A 20142-nucleotide genomic window follows, 5' to 3' on the forward strand; every position below is an offset into this window, starting at 1 on the left:
TGGTTTTTGCGACTGCACTTGTAGAAACTTTAAAAGTTCTTAATTTTCCGTATTGACTGACCTTCATGTCTTAAAGTAATGATGGACTGTCGTTTCTCTTTGCTTATTTGAGCTGTTCTTGCCATAATATGGACTTGGTCTTTTACCAAATAGCCCTATCTTCTGTATACCACCACTACCTTGTCACAACACAACTGATTGGCTCAAATGCATTAAGGAAAGAAATTCCACAATTGAACTTTTAACAAGGCACACCTGTTAATTGAAATGCATTTCCAGGTGTCTACTTCATGAAGCTGGTTGAGAGAATGCCAAGACTATGCAAAGCTGTCATCAAGGCAAAGGGTGGCTACTTTGAAGAATCTCAAATGTAAAACATTGATTTGTTTTACACTTTCCATATGTGTTATTTCATAGTTTTGATGTATTCACTATTATTCAATGTAGAAAATAGTAAAATAAAGAGAAATCCTTGAATGAGTAGGTGTGTCCAAACTCTTAACTGGTACTGTATATAAATCATTTGTTTATATATTTTTTTACTTAGTTATGAGATGTATCCCAATACCCTCAGATCTACCTTCGTCTAGTGGCCCTAAGCAACGTGGCTCAGGTAAACATTTGGTGTGCTGATAGGATAAAGCTGCAATTTGTAATAGTTGTAGAATGTGGCTTATTCCGCTAAATGTGGCTTTGTAAAATGATGCCATCTTGTGGCAACTAGAAAAAAAGTCCTGAGGTCCATTATAAAAAATAAAAAAAATGTTACAACTCTTTTTCTCCCCAATTTCGATCTTCAATTCATGATCTATTAAATCTAATAGCTAAAATACCTGAAATAATATTTTGTCAACAGCTGCAGAGGTAGCAGTTATAGTAACACACCACACCATGCGTCTGGATGACATTTGCATAGCTACAGTTCCCCAACCACTCCCATGCGTTCAAATTGTTAACATCTGCCATTAAAAGAAAAGATAGAGGGGGATTATGTTAATGGTTTTTGCTCCACAAGTTTCTGATTTTGTAGGCATTAACATTTATCACGCTGAAACAATATACAGTATGCTGCATGTATTATAAACTGGGTGGTTTGAGCCCTGAATGCTGATTGGCTGAGAGCCGTGGTATATCAGACTGTATACCACAGGTATGACAAAAGTTATTTTTACTGCTCTAATTACGTTGGTAAACAGTTTATAATAGCAATAAGGCACCTCGGGGGGTTTGTGATATATGGCCAATATACCACGGCTAAGGGCTGTATCCAGGCACTCTGCGTTGCGTATAAGAACAGCCCTTAGCTGTGGTATATTGGCCATATCACAAACCCCCGAGGTGCCTTATTGCTTAATTATACCAGACCCAGCTCTAACAATGATTGGTGGCATTGGCTTCTGCTCATCTATAGAGTACCACAGTATGAGTCATAATACCCATAAAACATAGCAGTCAAACAGTGGTTCCAATTGTTTTTATACCATACATTTTTCCCATGGGGGAATTTATTAACACTGGAGGCTGGAGGCTTACCCTGGAGGCTTACCCTGGAGTGACGTTTTGATAACTGTTTAAATCTCTATAGGACAAAGTGACTTTTCAATTTATTCGCCTGTATTTACCCTCCAAAAATGAAATGCTAATGTGGCTATCATAAAGAACTACATTTGCCATTATGATCTGGATGAGACTGGCGAATCGAGGCAAATGTAAGAATCTCTGGATCAACTATCTAATAACTAAATTTAGTAATGAATAATTAAGTTACATTTCTTTACATTGACAATTATTTGAACTGGCTTGTGCAAGTTCTAAATTGACACTACCAATTAGCAAAGGTGTCAGCTAGAGATGACGTTCAGGAGTTTGCAGGGATTTGTAGTCTTGCATGAGGTCTACTTCGATGCTAATTAGATTTTCAAATCTGAGAGTAAAAAGAGCTGAATATATTGATAAGTCACCTTGTCCGAGAGAGATTTGGTTATCAAAACGTCATGCCAGGGTAAGCTTACACGAAGCACAGACCTTATTTTAAGTGTTTCTAAAATTCTCAAAGGGAAAAACGATTGGCCCCATTTCCCAGTTCGACCGCTAGGTTTTCTGGGTATTATGACACCACTGTGGGTGCTCTTGTCCAAAAATGCCTGGGCAAGCCACAACTGAGGCGGGGATAGGGGAGGGCGTTGTATCCGGTGCAGCAGTGACAGTGGAAAAGAGAGCACAGGCGAGTTGTCAGCGGCTTCAGCTGGATAAACGTCGGCAGTCCTATTTTACATAATTCAACAGTCAGGGATATATATTTTTTTACTTTGATCTGGAAGGTACGTCTTGCTTTATCTTTACTAATAATGTACACACAGTTAGCGACATTCCTGCCTGGCTGATTGTATTCAACTGTGCCGTCTACGCTTTAGTTAAGTGACGTTAGCGAGGCAATTGCTTGGGTTCAGTTAAGAAAGCTAACGTTAGCTAGCTAGTACAGTTAACATTGGCTAACTGAATTAGGATCGCCACGTTTTCAACGTCAATGAGTTTGCTACCTAGCTAAATTAGGTGATGTCTGCTAGTTAGCTACCTTGTTTCTCTAATATTTATGATAGCCTCCATGCGGAATGAATGGCCAGTCCAGCAGACAGTTGGGTGGGGTATATTAGCCACGACAACGTCATCGTATCTGATGAACCAAACTAACCTGCGGTTTCACTAAGGAGATGAGGACGGTAATGTAATTTAGTCTCAAACTCAACGAATATTTAGGTAAATGGAAAGTCTTGATTCAGAGAGGTGAGCTTCATTCAGCGTTCAGCTCACTGTCAGCTGGGTGAGTTTGCAACAATTTTGAGCCCAATCAAATCAAAGTATTTCGTCCACGGATAAAATAATTCCCTGACCAATGCACATTGTTACCGCAGAAGTGTCGATATTTTTTTTAAGAACATAGTTGCAATGATTGCACCACTACTTTTTATTTAAAATAATTAGGGGAATATGCTGATAACGTTACATTTGATTCTGACGGAGCTTTCTTGAGATGAGACTTGTTTTATGTTATGTCTGGAAAAAGAATATTCTGTAATTATAATTTGTTTGGTGTAGTCAGGAGGACCAAGGGATAATGGTTAATGTACTAGCAAGCCTAGTTGCAGCTGAATAATACTAAGCACAAGGGAAGGGGGTCAAGGCAGCGAGAGGGGTGTCGAGGCAAAGCACAGCTGCGCTACCGACACAGCTATGTTTCAACGATCGATTGGGTCAGATTAAGTGGATAAAGAGATCTTTTAGTGAGACCATAAAGACGTTATGCTTCCCCCGTTCGTATCTGATCCCCATAAACATTCCTCTATTGCTTGCCTTCTAGCAGCAGCGGGCGGTGATTGGTCACCATGAAGGGCCATGTATAATGCCAACCTACTTGTGACTTGGCTAGATGTGTTGATAGCTTTTAAAAGCATTTACACTTTTCAGTCTGTTTAAAAAGTAGCATTTTGACCTTTAACAGGCCAATTAGATTTTTACTGGATTTTGGCTTTCAGAACAAAGTGACTTGCCTATAAATGAACACACTTTTATTCAAATAGTTTTGTTCATAAGCAGCTTGGGAGTTCCCTTCCATTGGAGAGATTGAGTCGTGGGTGCAGGACTGGCCGTTGCTAGCTGTCAGTCGGACCTGAGGGGCTCATGTTAACACCACGGTCATGTTTGGTCTGGATGTCAGGACACATCAACCTCGGGCTGGCTGGCCCCTCAGATCACACTGTCATTTCCTTAGAAGTCTATCCCCTGCCTCCTATAGCTCAGCTGGGAGAGGAAGTGGGTCAGAATACAGAGGGAAATGAAGCGTGAGATGCAAGGAAGTGTTAGGCTACAGAGGATGCAGCAGGGAGAGAGGTACTGAATCCCAAATCACTCCCTTGCCCTTCCATTTGCGCATTCATGTGCGCCTCCACCATAATGCACAAGTGTCCCAAAGCTGAGTGAGTGAACATTATCGAGGCTAATAATTAGACCCTCCGATAGCCTCTTCCTCCAAGCCATCAAGGCTGTAGGCTTCAGAGCTAAGTGCTATCCCGACATGCACCGCGATGTGGTTGGAGTTTAAGCAATTTGATACAAAAGAATGGAGAGGTGTGCCTAATTGTCACATGCATTTGTTAATTAAAATGTCATGCTTGTTTTATTATTTAAAAGTGGAACATTAATTGCACCATTCAAGTCACGATGTGTCCCGGAGTTGATTGGTTTATTGATCCCCTTGCCACTCTCTGGAAGTCACCACCCTGTTGAGTTTCATCAGCAACACGTGACAACAAAGGGCCCTCTGAGCGATTTGGTAGGGGCGAGGGGGTGCTTTGGGATTCATGGAGAGTGAGGTTGGTGACGTTGAGTCCTCTAACACCCCTCTTCTCCAACCGCATTTGTATGAATGGATTCCAAGATGAAGGTCCTTAAGAAATTCACGAGAACACAAGAGCACACACATTTTCAGGTAGCAATTCTGTCTATTGGTAACTTAGAATGCAAACCTCCTTAAAATGTTCTACATTAAGTTAGTGTCAGGTTCTCTGTGCAAGGTGCATCTGAGTCCACATCACCAATGTGACGAGGTTATGACATGTCCTCCTGAGACGACTCATCTACAGGAAAATTAAATGCTGCAACTTAAAATAGGATTTAGATAAAGATTTGGAGTACACATAAGCAACTAATTAAGCCAACAGCCCTACACATTACTTTTGGTGGTTTATTCAGCCAATTTTTTTCTGCCCTGTGGAGGTGTGAAATCATCATGCACACCTGCTCTGTGCTCAGAGTTCTTGCTGGTTGTTCATTTGTAGACTAACACAGATTTATTTTATTCAGATGTTTTCAAAATCAAACGGGCATGTTTTACATATAGAAATAACACTTGTTCAAATAAACAGACTAGGCAACTTGTACAAAAAAAAAACATGAAGAAAAAATAATAATAATAGTAAGCAAAACAGACAAAAGGTGGTCTAATCATGGATTTAAAGTACAAATATGATTTTTAAAGACTTAGATTTGACTTTCAGAGATTTTGTATACAACGTTACTAAAGATTTAAAGATGGGATTATCCACCCAACACCATTAATGATTCAGTCATGATGCACTATGACAGTTTTTATAACTCCTAACCCTCACACAGGCATATGGCAAATTCATTTTGATGATAAATGTATCCCATCCAGTGACTAACAGCATAGCCAGCAGGAGTTTTACATAAGTGCTTAAAATAGGATGAAGACGGTCTCTTTGTTTAGGCACTTGGACCTTGGTGCCGTAAACATGACCCATCATGGAAAGGTGGTGGCGTCTTGCCAATAGTATCCCACTCCTCTTTTGTGGGACGCCAAGTTTAATGCTGCGTTTTAGATGGTATGAGGTAGACGGCAAACCGGATGTCATTGTTTTCATGAGAGCACGTGGTAAATGCCGACAAGGCTGGCGGTGAATGCCGTCAGCCGCCACGGTAGACGGGACTTGCCGCCAGTTAAAATATTTCAACTTTTGCCATCTGCCATAAAGTTGTTTTCTACTGGATGTTGATTTCCGCTGTTTGTTTACTGAAATCACCACAGCAATGCATACAGTTGTGCTGGCTTGCTTTTGCCGTCACCCTCTTTCTTGCTTTCTTGTCCCGCTATACCGACTGGTATGATGGTTTTTGCGTCCCTCGTCTAAACGCAGCATAATGGTCTTTTGGTCCGCTGCATTTCCTTTGCCCTCTTCTGTGTGCTGCCAAACCTGCTCTGAGATTTGTTGAACTTTAGGGTGATGGCATGTGATGTGTGTCTCTACAGTTCCTTCATAAAATATTCACACTCCCTGACTTTTTCCACATTTTGTTTTTACTGCCTGAATTTAAAATGGATTGAATTGAGATGTTTTGTCACTGGTCTACACACAATACCCCATAATGTAAAAGTGGAATTATGTTTTTAGGTTTTTACAATTAAAAATGAAAAGCTGCTTTGTTAAGTATTCAACCCCTAAATATGTTAAGAATACATTTGTTTTCTTTAGTCAGAATAAGTAGGATGGATTTTTGAACCACTACCTAATTTCTGTACCCCACACATGCAATTATCTGTGAGGTCCCTCCAGTTTAGCAGTGAATTTCAAACACAGATTCAACCACAAAGACCAGGGAGGTTTTTGAATACCTCGCAAAGAAGGGCACCTATTGGTAAAAGCAGACATTGAATAGCCCTTTTTTTGGCAGGTGTATCAATACACCCAGTCACTACAAAGATACAGGTGTCCTTCCTAACTCAGTTGCCAGAGAGGAAGGAAACCGCTCAGGGATTTCACAATGAGGCCAATGGGGTTTTTAAAACGGTTACATGGTATAAAGGCTGTGATGGGAGAGAAACTGAGGATGGATCAATAACATTGTAGTTACTCCACAATACTAACCTAAATGAGAGTGAAAAGGAAGCCTGTAGAGAATACAAATATTCCTGTTTGCAATAAGGCACTAAAGTAAAACTGCAAAAAATGTGGCAAAGAAATCAACTATGCCCTGAATACAAAGTGTAATGTTTGGGGGAAACACAACACATCTCTGAGTACCACTCTTCATATTTATAAGCATGTTGGTGGCTGCATCATGTTATGGGTATGCTTGTCATCACAAAGAGAGTTAAAACTGAATAGAGCTAAGCACAGGCCAAACCTGGTTGTCTGCTTTCCAACAGACACTGGGAGCCATTCACCTTTCAGCAGGGCAATAACCTGAAACACAAGGCTACATATACACTGGAGTTGCTTACCAAGATGACATTGAAAGTTCCTGAGTCGCCTAGTTACGGTTTTGAATTAAATTTGCTTGAAAATCTATGGCAAGACTTAAATGGCTGTCTAGCATTGATCAACAACCAACTTGATAGGACTTGAAGAATTAAAAAAGAATAATGTGCAAATATTGTACAATCCAGGTGTGCAAAGCTCTTAGACTTACCCTGAAAGACTCACACAGCTGTAATTGCTGCCAAAGATGATTCTAACATGGTTGAATACTTGTAATCAATGTTTAAAAAAAATAAAAAAATCTTGGAATGTTTCTTACACTTTGACTTAGATTATTATGTATAGATCGTTGACAAAAAAATGACAAATACGTTTTAATCCCCCTAACACGTGGGAAAAGTCGAGGGGTGTGAATATTTTCTGGATGCACTGTAGATGTGACTGATGTGGGAAGTGACCAGGATCATGCACGGATTGGATGAGCACACCATTCAGAATGATTTCTGTGGTGTATTCTTCTGGTCAAAATAATTCTTGTTTCATCACAACTATCGCCCACAGCTTTTTACATTTGTTTTATTTTTTTTACCTCATTTAATGGTGTTCATTGTCTTGGTGGATGTAACACAACAGAACCTTGCACCTTAATCCTGTGCTGTGATGGTAACATTTAACCTAGGCCTAGGTGGTCTGTCTAAAGCCTGTCCTGATTTAAGTAGCTTTATAGATTGGTGGAGTAGGCTCAAGTCTTGGAATTAAGTGGGATTAGTACACGCTTAGACGAAGGCCTTCATTTGAGACATTTATCTTTTATTGTTATAGTTTAGGCTAGACCCTGGTAAGATCCAGTATCAGATCCTGACGTTCCAGTTTAAAAACAAGGTGAAATGGCGAATGCTGCCTTGTCCTTACTTGACATTTGATGTGCCATTTGAACGTTGTTTGAAATGTCTGATTCATCCAAGCCTAGATAGGTAGGGAAATGAGTGGATCAGTTCCAGTGTTTTGTCTTTTTGCACTGGCATTGTCTGTATTTTGCAGGATACATTATTCTTGGCCTTTGTCCTCCCAGTCCCATGTTTTGTAAAATAATTCAACATTCCATTGAACTGCGCTGCAGACATTGTGCCCGCGTGGTATTTTACAACAAGCAGAGCACAGACCACATGGTCACCCAGACGCAGAGAGGGGTGTAAAAATCAGCACCTTATCTCATTTAAGAAATGTGGTGGAATGTAGATGGAATTTGATTACAGTGGTTCACTGTGGCTTTGATTACAGGAAAGGGATTTAATGTTTGGTATCTCTCCATGTGTTTTGGGTGGCAAAAGTGCATTGAGGTGATGGTACAGAAAGAAAAGCCTTGGGACAACATGGATGGCAGACTGTGGCAAGAGAGGGGCCTCCACTCCAGTGTGGTGGCTATGTGGTTAATTGTTGGTAAGTTATTTAATTAGGGATACTTAATGTGCACTCACTGACAAACAGATGGCAAACAAATACCATACAGCTATAGCATGTGGTGTAGTTATTATGCATTATAATGCATTTCATCATCAAATAGGTTGTGACATTGCTTTCCTTGAGATGTCATAGCCGTTTAGCTCGTCCTGTCAGTTGAGGAAGCGAGGCCTATTATCTGTCAACAAAATAACCTCTCTCTGCTAAACTTCGTAAATCACTAGTATCCTCTGGGCAAATAGCTTTCAATTGACATTACCAAATGGAACATCTTTCTTAACTTGTAAAGACCACACACAGTGCTGGTTAAATTCTGCCATGTCAGGTGTTTGAAAAACATGGTCATTGCTCCTTTTCTTCCTCTGTTTCTGTGTCCTATTTTATTGGCCACTTTTGGCAAGTTTTTCTCTCTGGAGTTTGAATCAGTACCAAGGTGTGTTGTGAATATAGCCTAGTGATTGAACAGATTCAAATGTTGATGCTGTGTGTTTATGAAGTGGTTCCATCATATTTGATCCTTTTCTAATTCTGATCTCTTACCTTGGCTGACTGTAACCCCCCTCCCTTCTTCACATAGAGCCTGTGTGTGTTGTTGGGATTTCCTGGTCAAATCTGGCTGGGATCCCTGCAGTGAGCTATGAAATTGAGTGCTTGATAACATCAGCACCGGTCTGGTTCCCAAGTAACCAATATGTAGTGAGGGTATGTTGAAAGAAAATTGTGAATTCTATTTGGATTGACATTGTTCACCTTGGCTTTGGTTGACCTCCTGCCAATAGCCCATGTACTGTACCATGTACTTTTTAAAATCCCTTCTCTTATATTGGCAATGGCTCTCACAGGTACAGGGGGAGAGACATAATGGGACTTTAAAGCAGAGAGGATGCTGACTTGATCTGTCAGTGTGGGTGGGGGGGATTGGGATCAAACAGGATATGGCCCTTCCTCCTCATTTTCCTGTCTGTGTACAATTTCCCTTTACTCAGGATTCAGATTGATCAGTAAACCAACCTTTACTCCAGACTGATACTGTCTCTATTTCCTTGTTTGTATTGTTTTGCAGCGATCCCTGTGGAACATTGTCTGGGTGGGGCAGTATTAGTGTGGCAGGCTTCTTATTGACAAACCAGTTTCGGCACTGATAGCCGTAGACAGAATGAGGTAACCATGCTGTTAGCACAGGGTTTCTTCTGCATCAAAATGGGGCTTAGGTGGTGGGTGTGACCATGGGCGGGGCCCATGGTGCAATCACTGACCGGAAAATTGAGGCCCTCCTGTTAGCCGCAGTGACAAGATTTAGCCGTTTTAAAGCCTATTTCCTGCAATAATACATTATGCCATGCCGTATGCTATCTGAGTGACTCAAACATTGTAAAAAAATAAATAGGGATTTTAAATTCTCATTGTCTTGCTTTTATTTTGTTGATTGTTAGTTCTCAGATGATTTTATTTCAAAATAAATAGGTCCATTTTATATTTTCTACGTATGTCTGGTTTTAGTCTTAAGTTTAAACAAACTTTTTCCATCCCAAATTAGTTTTATTGTTCGGACAATAAGCAGGAAACAACCTGTAGTAGTAGGCCTAATTGTGATGCATGAACATAACCATGTATGGTGTTAGATTGTGACTGAGCTGCAAGGGAAATAAAAGGCGTTCTCTCCGGGCAACTACAAGGTCTCGCGCTCCTCTTTCTGACTCTCTTCACCTCTCTTCAGTAACTGCTTCCCAGCCTTATGTCAGAGCATAACAATGTGCCTTGGTTTAATAGAAGGCAGCAGTCCCCACTCCCCACCACTCCATTTTCTCTGTTTGGTAGAGGAGAGAAGAGGAGTCCTCTAACTCTCTGTGCTCTCAAGGAAAGGGGGAATAGGCTGAATTTTTCAGTTATCACTGATTTTTACTTCACATGCTATGCTCAATCAAATCGAATTTTATTGGTCACATACACATATTTAGCAGATGTTATTGTGGGTGTAGCAAAATGCTTGTGTTCCTAGCTCCAACAGTGCAATAGTATCTAACAATTCAGAGCCCCCCCCCCCCAAAAAAAAAAACCTGCAAATTTGCTTAGGATCTAGAAGCAGAGCTGCCATGTCTGTCTGTGACATTTTGCCAGTTCTCTCTGTCTGTGTGCATTCTTTTCAATGGTTTATAAGGCATTTTGTGCGACACTGACACAGGACAGGGGGCCTGCATGGCCAGCTTAGAGAAGTGTGAAACTCGTAGTTATCTGATATCTGTAAGGAAGTAACTGGAAACAGATAAAAGATCAGGTGTGTTCTGGCATGTAAACCCGTTCAGTTTACCTCTCCGAAAGAGCTGTGCGATTATTAATCTGCAATATGTAACTTTTTGGGCGACCTGATCAAATTCACATAAAAATCTGACTTATAGATCTGTCATTCTTATTGAAAGCAAGTTTAAGAAGCGGATCTGTTCTATGCACACTTTCTATTCTTCCTGTTAAGTTTGGTTTTTGTCTTTTACTTTCTGTTTTGGACCCCAGCTTCAAACTGTTGAAAATACAATATTTTGGGTAATGGAAAATATATTTCACAACGGTTTAGATGGCACAATGATTCTCTACACAATGACTGCTTATTTTTGTCGCAAACTATTCGAATTTTAGCAACCAGGAAATTCTGATTTTTCTGCATTTTGCACCTTTAACTGAAATCAGTACAGGTTATCCCTCAAACTCTCTGTGTGTGTGTGTGTGTGTGTGTGTGTGTGTGTGTGTGTGTGTGTGTGTGTGGGGAGGGGAGTAGTGGTATGCAGAGAAGGATGCAAAAAAGTCACACTGGTTCCATTTCCTGCTAGTCATTTCCTCAGGCTGAGGGTCCTGGCCTATCAGTGGCAGCCAAAGCCATGGTGTGATCCTTGGTGGTCCTCCTTTCTGTCTCTCAACATCAGTCTCAGCCCTGCTGGGTGTCAAGGAGACGGGCAGGTTGACCCCTCCCCTGTGATCTGACTGGCCTGTCCTACAATTAGTGAACCACATGACCCAGGAGACAGAGGGAATGACAAGGCACCCTTAGGAACAGTCTGACACATGGCTGAGACTCAGATTGGTAACAGCCCCCTGTCGCCCCGCTGGTGGGGTTACTAGGCAGGTGAGGCCCAGACTCTGGCCGGCTCTAGCCACTAGTTAGCTTGATCCAGCTCGGAGCTGATCTGTCATCAGTATTGTGGAATAGTTATAATGTTAAGGCAAGATTTTTATAGCGCTGCTCTCGGATCAGCTTTCTCTGTCTTTCAATCCTATCAGTATTGACACATACTTCAACGACGCACTTAGCGAAGGTTCTGTCCACGTGGTGTTTTGGGAAACGTGTTATATCTTCGGCCATTGTAGGAATGATGCATCATTAAAACACTCGTAAGCCTATGTTCCATCGCTATCGGAGAACCCAGCACTGGCTAACCTTTACAGGGATACTTCGGGATTTTGGCAATGAGGCTCTATCTACTTCCCCAGAGTCCGATGAACTCCTGGTTACCACTTTTATGTCTGTCCAGTATGAGGAAGTTTAGGGCCTCATTGCCAAAATCCCAAAGGATCACTTTAACCTATCAAACACCAGTACCTCTACTCATGTTGGTGCTCTGTTGTATTTGTAAACCTTGATGTATGCATTCAGATGAGACCCCTTTAGGACTGAATACAGTAGTGCAGGTCCAGCCTGGAAACTGATTGATTTAATCTATCCACCACCAGTGGTGACTGAGGATGCTGTGTGGAGCAGGATGTATGTGATATCCTCCTGTAGAGGATAGGATAGCCAGGCTACGGCGCTCCGTCATGCAAGACTGTCTGACCGAGCTCTGTTACACACCTAACCTCCCCTGCCCACTCAGCTATCACTGTCACATACCACAGTTGTAAAATCCCAGTGAGCCTTAAATGTTAATTTGTGGAATTTCTTTCCTCCTTAATGCGTTTGAGCCAATCAGTTGTGTTGTGACGATGTAGGGGGGTATACAGAACAGCCCTATTTGGTAACAGACCAAGTCCATATTATGGCAAGAACAGCTGAAATAAGCAAAGAGAAAATACAGTCCATTACTTTAAGACATGAAGGTCAATCAATACGTACAATTTTAATTTTGAATGTTTCTTCAAGTGCAGTCGCAAAAACCATCAAGCGCGACGATGACCCTGGCTCTCATGAGGACCGCCACAGGAATGGAAGACCCAGAGTTACCTCTGCTGCAGAGTTACCAGCCTCAGAAATTGCTAATAAATACTTCAGAGTTCAAGTAACAGACACATCTCAACATCAACTGTTCAGAGGAGACTGTGTGAATCAGGCCTTCATGGTCGAATTGCTGCAAAGAAACCACTACTAAAGGACACCAATAATAAGAGACTTGCTTGGGCCAAGAAACACGAGCAACGGACATTAGACCGGTGGAAATCTGTCCTTTGGTCTGGAGTCCAAACCGTCGTTGTCTTTGTGACGTGGCGTGGGCGAACGGATGATCTCCGCATGTGTATTTCCCACCATGAAGCATAGAGGTGGTGGTGTTATGGTGTGGGTGTGCTTTGCTGGTGACACAAGGTCTGATTTATTTAGAGTTCAAGGCAAACTTAACCAGCATGGCTACCACAGCATTCTGCAGCGACACGACATCCCATCTGGTTTGGGCTTAGTCCCACTATCATTTTGTTTTTCAACAGGACAATGACCCAACACAGCTCCAGGCTTTTTAAGGGCTATTTGACCAAGAAGGAGAGTGATGGAGTGCTGCATCAGATGACCTGGGCTCCACAATCCCCCGACCTCAACCAAATTGAGATGGTTTGAGATGAGTTGGACCACAGAGTGAAGGAAAAGCAGCCAACAAGTGCTCCGCGTATGTTGGAACTCCTTCAAGATGTTGGAAAAGCATTCCTTGTGAAGCTGGTTGAGAGAATGCAAAGCTGTCATCAAGGCAAAGGGTGGCTGTTTGAAGAATATATTTTGGTTTGCTTAACACTTTTTGGGTTATTACATGATTCCTAATGTGTTTTTCATAGTTTTGAAGTCTACACTATTATATAATGTAGAAAATGGTAAAAATAAAGAACCCTTTAATTTTTTTTCAATTTTTTTTTATTTCACCTTTATTTAACCAGGTAGGCAAGTTGAGAACAAGTTCTCATTTACAATTGCGACCTGGCCAAGATAAAGCAAAGCAGTTCGACAACATACAAAAACAGAGTTACACATGGAGTAAAACAACATACAATCAATGATGCAGTAGAAAAAAACAAGACTATATACAATGTGAGCAAATGATGTGAGATAAGGGAGGTAAAGGCAAAAAAATGCCATGGTGGCAAAGTAAATAAAGTATGGCAAGAAAAACACTGGAATGGTAGATTTGTAGTTTGAAGAAAGTTAAAAGTTAAAATATAAATAATATGGTGCAAAGGAGCAAAATAAATAAAATAAATAAATACAGTAGGGGAAGAGGTAGTAGTTTGGGCTAAATTAAAGATGGGCTATGTGCAGAGATCTGTGAGCTGCTCTGACAGCTGGTGCTTAAAGCTAGTGAGGGAGATAAGTGTTTCCAGTTTCAGAGATTTTCGTAGTTCGTTCCAGTCATTGGCAGCTGAGAACTGGAAGGAGAGACGACCAAAGGAGGAGTTGGCTTTAGGGGTGACCAGAGAGATATACCTGCTGGAGCGTGTGCTACAGGTGGGTGCTGCTATGGTGACCAGTGAGCGGAGATAAGGGGGGACTTTACCTAGCAGGGTCTTGTAGATGACCTGGAGCCAATGTGTTTGGCGACGATTATGAAGTGAAGGCCAGCCAACGAGAGCATACAGATCGCAGTGGTGGGTTGTATATGGGGCTTTGGTGACAAAACGGATGGCACTGTGATAGACTGCATCCAGCTTGTTGAGTAGGGTATTGGAGGCTATTTTGTAAATGACATCGCCGAAGTCGAGGATTGGTAGGATGGTCAGTTTTACGAGGGTATGTTTGGCAGCATGAGTGAAGGATGCTTTGTTGCGAAATAGGAAGCCAATTCTAGATTTCACTTTGGATTGGAGATGATTGATGTGAGTCTGGAAGGAGAGTTTACAGTCTAACCAGACACCTAGGTATTTGAGTAGGTGTGTCCAAACTTTTGACTGGTACTGTATATCACACCAATCTACTGCCAGGCTCTCTGTTGTCCTCAGAGCAGTAGCCTAATGTAGCCCCTTCAATGTTTTCTTTTACGTGGGGAGAAGTTTGCATAATGTCATGAAACAACTTTTTTTTCTTCTTAGTTTTAGAGGTCAAATGGCCTTTTTATCAAAACGTTCCCTGTCTTTTTGTTTGGAGAAAAGTGATATCTGTGTGTGGCCTAATTCATGGCATGTTGGGCATTCCGCTCAATGTGATATAATACCTGTTCAACAGAACTGATCTGACAGCAGCTTGCCTTCAAATACCACTCATGGTCATACGGTTTAATTCACTGTGCTGTTTGTCTATGACTGCACCTTCTCTCATAAATGTGTTACGTTTTTAAACATTCCTTGGCTGGTATTTTACTGATGTTGCTAAGCAGCGTCTGTGTTTGTAAACATGGCCTGGAGACCTTGCTGTGACTTGGCAGGGCGTCCAGTCTCGACCAAGTCTCAACTATAGGGATGGCTGACTCACAAATTAGGCTAAAGCTGACAACTGGTTCATTTGGCCAAACAGAGCCAGCCTGTCAAGCACATCCTTACTGAGCTGAGGAGAAAACGCTTCTCTACCCTCACTCGAGCTCTCGCTGTCTCAGTCAAAGATGTCCCAGCCTCACCTAGCTCGCAGCATATCTGCCAATATCTGTAGCCATGTCCCTGCATTGACCCCTGTTGCAGGGGCCGTAACGCATAGCAGAATGTCCCAGCATGAATTGCTCCTCGCCAGAGATGGAGGTTGTGGTCATTGTGCATTTAGGTCAGGCAGACCAGTGTGGAGACCAAACTGGAGCAGCAGGATGTCTGACTGACTATGAGGGGGGTCCATGGTTCATTGGGTTGGACAGACAGGGCCTGTGATGAGCAGGAGGGTAGATGGGGCTGCTCTGCTGGTGGAGGTCCTGTCACTGCAGGAACAAAACGCTCATTATCCATGCGTCGTTTCATCCTACTCATCCGTCTGTGTCTGATGTGTAGTAGACCTGGGAAGTGTTGTCTGTTAGCAGCCGGAGAGGAACCCTGTTGACTTTATTTAACCGTATCTCCGTCGTAATGGAACAGGTATCAAATGTACCCACTCGGCATCTATGCACTCTAACGAGACTGATTTTTAGTTTACTGTGATAATTAGCCGTGGTCCCTAACACACTCTGGGGACCAACCAGGCTCTGCTCTGACTGAGCCAGGACCCTGGTGAGCTCTGCTGTTCACAATGGACTAGCAGTCAATGATTGACACCCCATTCTAGAGTTGGCTTCCTCCAGCCAAGGGACCATATGGTGCCATCACACCCTGTATGGGGAGAGTGGCTTTAATTGAACACTTGGAATGGCCCTAAATTTGTTTTTCCTTCCCATTAAACATGGACGCCACAGTTTGTTCCTGAATAAAGCTGTTTTGTGCATAGTTTCTACCACACTGACATCTTGGCACCATAGAGAACTAAAATGTCTGGCGTCTACATGTCTTCCTTTTATCATACCTTAAGATAGTGTTAATTCTGGAGTTGGTGTGTGTGTGTGATCTGCATTGGATCGCAAGCTGTCCGTATGGAATCTGCAGGTTCAGGCAGCTTGATGGAAACTCATCCAGGTTGTTGCAATGCTCTGTACTGGGCTGCTGTAAGCAGGCTGTTTCCACTCTGTGTTCCCTCAGTCTTGGATAATGAGGACATACGAGACTGGGGTCTTGTATGTCCTCAGCTTGGTTGGAAGAGCCGTAGGCCTACTGCGCTAGTACAGTACGTCTAGATCGGTGTGAAAAGGGGGATACTGCCCGCTGTGACTGAACCTAAAGCTGATGGGTATTAGGCAACCTTCAGACCACAGCAAGAGGGCTCAAACTGCGCAGGCCGACATGGCCGCCATGCCAAAACCTCAAACGTCATTAAGGACATTTTAGGCATTTTTTTCCTCTCCAAGTTTCTGTCCAAATGTCTAAGTTCTGTGGTAATTCCCTACAGCTCCCAGTTGGCGTAAAGCCTGTCCTATCTCACGCTCTACAGTGTGTTTATGCTTTTGGCAGGACAATACACTTGATTGTTTACATTACCTGCTTGTTTTTTTCTCTCTTTCACTCACTCAGTTTATATATCAGAAGCACACAATCGTATTGTGTGAAAAGACACAGAGGAGCATGGAACAAATCTTGAAGTGTTAGCCTGAGTGTTGTGTTGTGGCCATATTGTTCCATACAGCTGTTATGGTATTTCTCTCACTCACTGTTATGGCATCACTTTTCACAGAGAGCTTTGTGTGGACAAAGCTGAATAAGCATCATGTTATCCATACATGATAACCCTCATTATAGCGTCCTCCCTGCTCAGTCTCTCAGAACACACACACTCAAAGGGTTTGTTTTGTGTGTGTTACTGTTAGACATGCTCTGGTACCTTTTGGTGACGTAGTAAGTTTTATTTATTTTTTTAAACCTCCAGCTTTGGGCTGGATGTATCAATGTGTAGTTCATGCATGGCTAATCTATGAGCAGAATTACTGCCTTACCTCAATTAGACACGAAATCCCTACTTTAAAAGCGACTGTTTTCTGGAAGCTGTGCAGCGCTTTTTCCCTACGTTTACCCCGACGTGGGCCAGCCCCCTAGCAATTTAGTTTAGCCAATGAGCTTCAGCCCTTCAACATTTGAGTGACAGACAATAAGAATCACACAGTAGTGCCAGAGAGGGCACAATGACGTGGCGCACACTTTTGGCTCGTGGGCTCTACTTTCAGAACTACTGGCTAGAAAGTATCGTAGAATATCTTTAACCTACTATTCCCTACAGGGGTGGCCTCGGCTGAGCCTTACGCATGAGAACACGGGGGATGAAGGGGTCAACAGGAGAAGGTGCTTCTGTTTGGGTTGGTTATGACTCTGTGGACTAGGGATTGGACAAGGGCCTCCCAGAGGAAAGGGTGGTTGATTTGTGAATGTAAACACTGTTGGTTGCCCTGCTGCCAAGGTTCTTCCCTCCTTTAGCTCCAGCATGGGGGGGCATACGTGATCTGTGTGCCTGAGTGCCTATAGCATGTTGAGGCTGGTGATGGGAGGTTAAGTCCAACCTAACCTACACCAGGATCTGGGCTTGTATTCCACAAGGGTTATTATCAGTAGAGTAGTGTTGCATATCTGCCTGTGTCACTGTGTGCCACTCCCATCCACATGAATAACTTCCTGCCTGACAGACGCACACCACCACATGCCCTTCTTCGCAAGTGAATTAGAATGGGAATGGGTAGTAAAGTGTGTGAATTGTAGATAGCCTAGTGCTGCCAGGCAGTCTCGCGTCATATCAGCAGATCAGAGCTAGACTACACAGATCGTCCGAAGTTCAGGGAGGTCAGTTAAGTGAGACTCTTCCTCCGAAGGCTATTAAACTAAAACTACAAAGATGTAGACGTTACAGATGTCCCGGAGAAGTGATTTGGCTCTATCGTGTAGGACCTAGTTCTCCCCCCTTACCTGGTTGCCTCAGCAACACCGTATTTGATCTATTGAAGTTAAGTCAGTGTTTAGTTGCCAAATCAGGTGTAGAGGTGATTTTAAATGGATGAATGTCAACGATGGATTAATCTAATCAGCAACCAGGAGAACAGACCCACACTGCAGTATCACACCTGTCTGCAAGCAGTGGGTTTTGTTTTCTTTGCAGTCAATGATGGAATGATGGCAGCATTCACTTTTCTGTTTCAAAAGGAACTGTAGGCCTAGTTAAAAACTAAGTGGCCCAGTTACTGACTCGTAATAAGTTATCACGCTTTTGGAGGCTACTGCTTATTGGCAGCTCAGATTTGACTTTTGAAAAGGTGTGTTTTCCAAAGCTCCCTCTGCTAACAGATTTCATTACTGGGTGAGAATTTCAGCTGAACCAGCTACATGAATGAGAACGTTGCCAATTTCTTATACTAATGCTTATTTTATGCTCATTGCACATTTACATGGAACAAAAATATAAACGGAACAATTTCAAAGATTTTACTGAGTAACAGTTGATATAAGGAATTCCGTCAATAGAAATGCATTAATTAGGTCCTCATCTATGGATTCCTCATGACTGGCCTGGGGTGCCAGGCCCAGCCCCTGGGGTGCCAGGCCCAGCCCCTGGGGTGCCAGGCCCAGCCAATCAGAATGAGTTTTTCCCCACAAAAGGGCTTTAATACTGACAGAAATACTCCTTAGCTCACCCTTTTTGTGCCTATGAAAAATGTCTACTATCTTTTTATTTCAGCTCATGAAACATGGGACCAACACTTTACATGTTGCGTTTCATATTTTTGTTCAGTGTATATAAAACAGACTAGACCGCTAGGCACAAGTCTGTGGCGAAAATGCTGCCAGCGGTCCCTGTTACCGCAATTAGTGATGGGCTTTCCTAGTCTTCGGTGAGCCTCCGTTCACCTAAAAGAGCCGGCTCATTAGGCTCCCAAATGGCTCCTCGTTCAAAATGCTTAAAATCAATCTAGAACCAAGGAAAATGTGCTAATCTCCAATGTAAAGCCCCAAAAGTGGTCTACCATTCTATCAGATCATGAAATCCACATTCAAATACATTTTTACCTGGATACATTTTTAGATCACCTGCAAAAGTTTATTTTTGACACAGTGTGGAGCAGAATGACGCACTCTCCCCACTATTGATTTCTGCAATGTGGATTCACCCTCTAAGTTTGTTTTTATTTATCTGCAGGTAATTTGTTATTTTGAGCCACAAAAACAGTAGTAGCTGTATGTAAATCAGGGAGCCGAATGTGAACGTCTATCACCGATGTGATTCAGTTCTCAACGTTCACCGAAAAGATCCGTTCAAAAATAACTTTATTCGCGAACAAGCCTAATTACTGAATTTCTACCAGCATGTTACATGTGCAACCAGAATAAAATAACTGTAGACCACCTTTACTCCACACGCAGTAACGCCTGCAAAGCTCGCCCTCCATTTAGAAAATCTGACCATAATTCTATCCTGATTTCTGCTTACAAGCAAAAACTAAAGCAGGGAATACCAGTGACTCGCTTAATACGGAAGTAGTTAGGTGACGTAGATGCTCAGCTACAAGTCTGTTTTGCTAGCACAGACTGGAATATGTTCTGGGATTCATCCGATGGTATTGAGTACACCACCCTCCAGTCAACGGCTTCATCATTAAGTGCGTTGATGACGATTACAGGCAACATCTCACTGAGCTAGAGGGTAGAGCTGCCGCTTTCAAGGAGCGTGACACTAATCCGGACAATTATAATAAATCTGGCTATGACCTCTGACGAACCATCAAACAGGTGAAGCGTTAATACAGGACTAAGATTGAACCGTACTACACCGGCTCTGATGCTCGTCGGATGTGGCAGGGCTTGCAAACTATTACGGATTCCAAAGGGAAGCACAGCTGCGTGACAACCAATAACATGAGAATGAGCCTACCAGACGAGCTAAATAACGTCTATGTGCGCTTCGAGGCAAGCAACACTGACGCAAGCATGAGAGCACCAGCTGTTACGGACGACTGTGTGATCACTCTCCATAGCTGATGTTAGACCTTTTAAACAGGTAAACATTCACCGCAGGGCCAGGCGGATTACCAGGATGCGTACTCGGAGCATGCGCTGACCAACTGGCAAGTGTGTATACTGACATTTTCAACCTGTCCCTGACCGAGTCTGTAATACCAACATGTTTCAAGCAAACCACCATAGTCCCAGTGCCCAAGAATGCCTAGGTAACCTACCTAAATGACTTCCGACC

The 20142-nt window shown here is 42.6% G+C and overlaps 1 protein-coding gene across 2 annotated transcripts in view; it reads left to right on the forward strand.

Annotated features, from left to right (window-relative positions):
- The window catches only part of LOC115164426 (coronin-1C-A), a 65588-nt gene that overhangs the window by 9093 nt on the left and 36353 nt on the right, over window positions 1–20142 (forward strand). The window contains exon 1 of one of the 2 annotated variants that reach the window (XM_029716882.1): window positions 2174–2321. The exons of the other annotated variant lie outside the window; for it this stretch is intronic. The gene's annotated coding sequence lies outside the window, so the exon portion shown is untranslated. Of the gene's footprint in view, window positions 1–2173; window positions 2322–20142 lie in introns of those variants that run through there. 2 annotated transcript variants of the gene reach the window in all.

The sequence above is a fragment of the Salmo trutta genome, chromosome 27 (assembly GCF_901001165.1).
Source record: "Salmo trutta chromosome 27, fSalTru1.1, whole genome shotgun sequence".
NCBI classification, from domain to species: Eukaryota; Metazoa; Chordata; class Actinopteri; order Salmoniformes; family Salmonidae; genus Salmo; species Salmo trutta.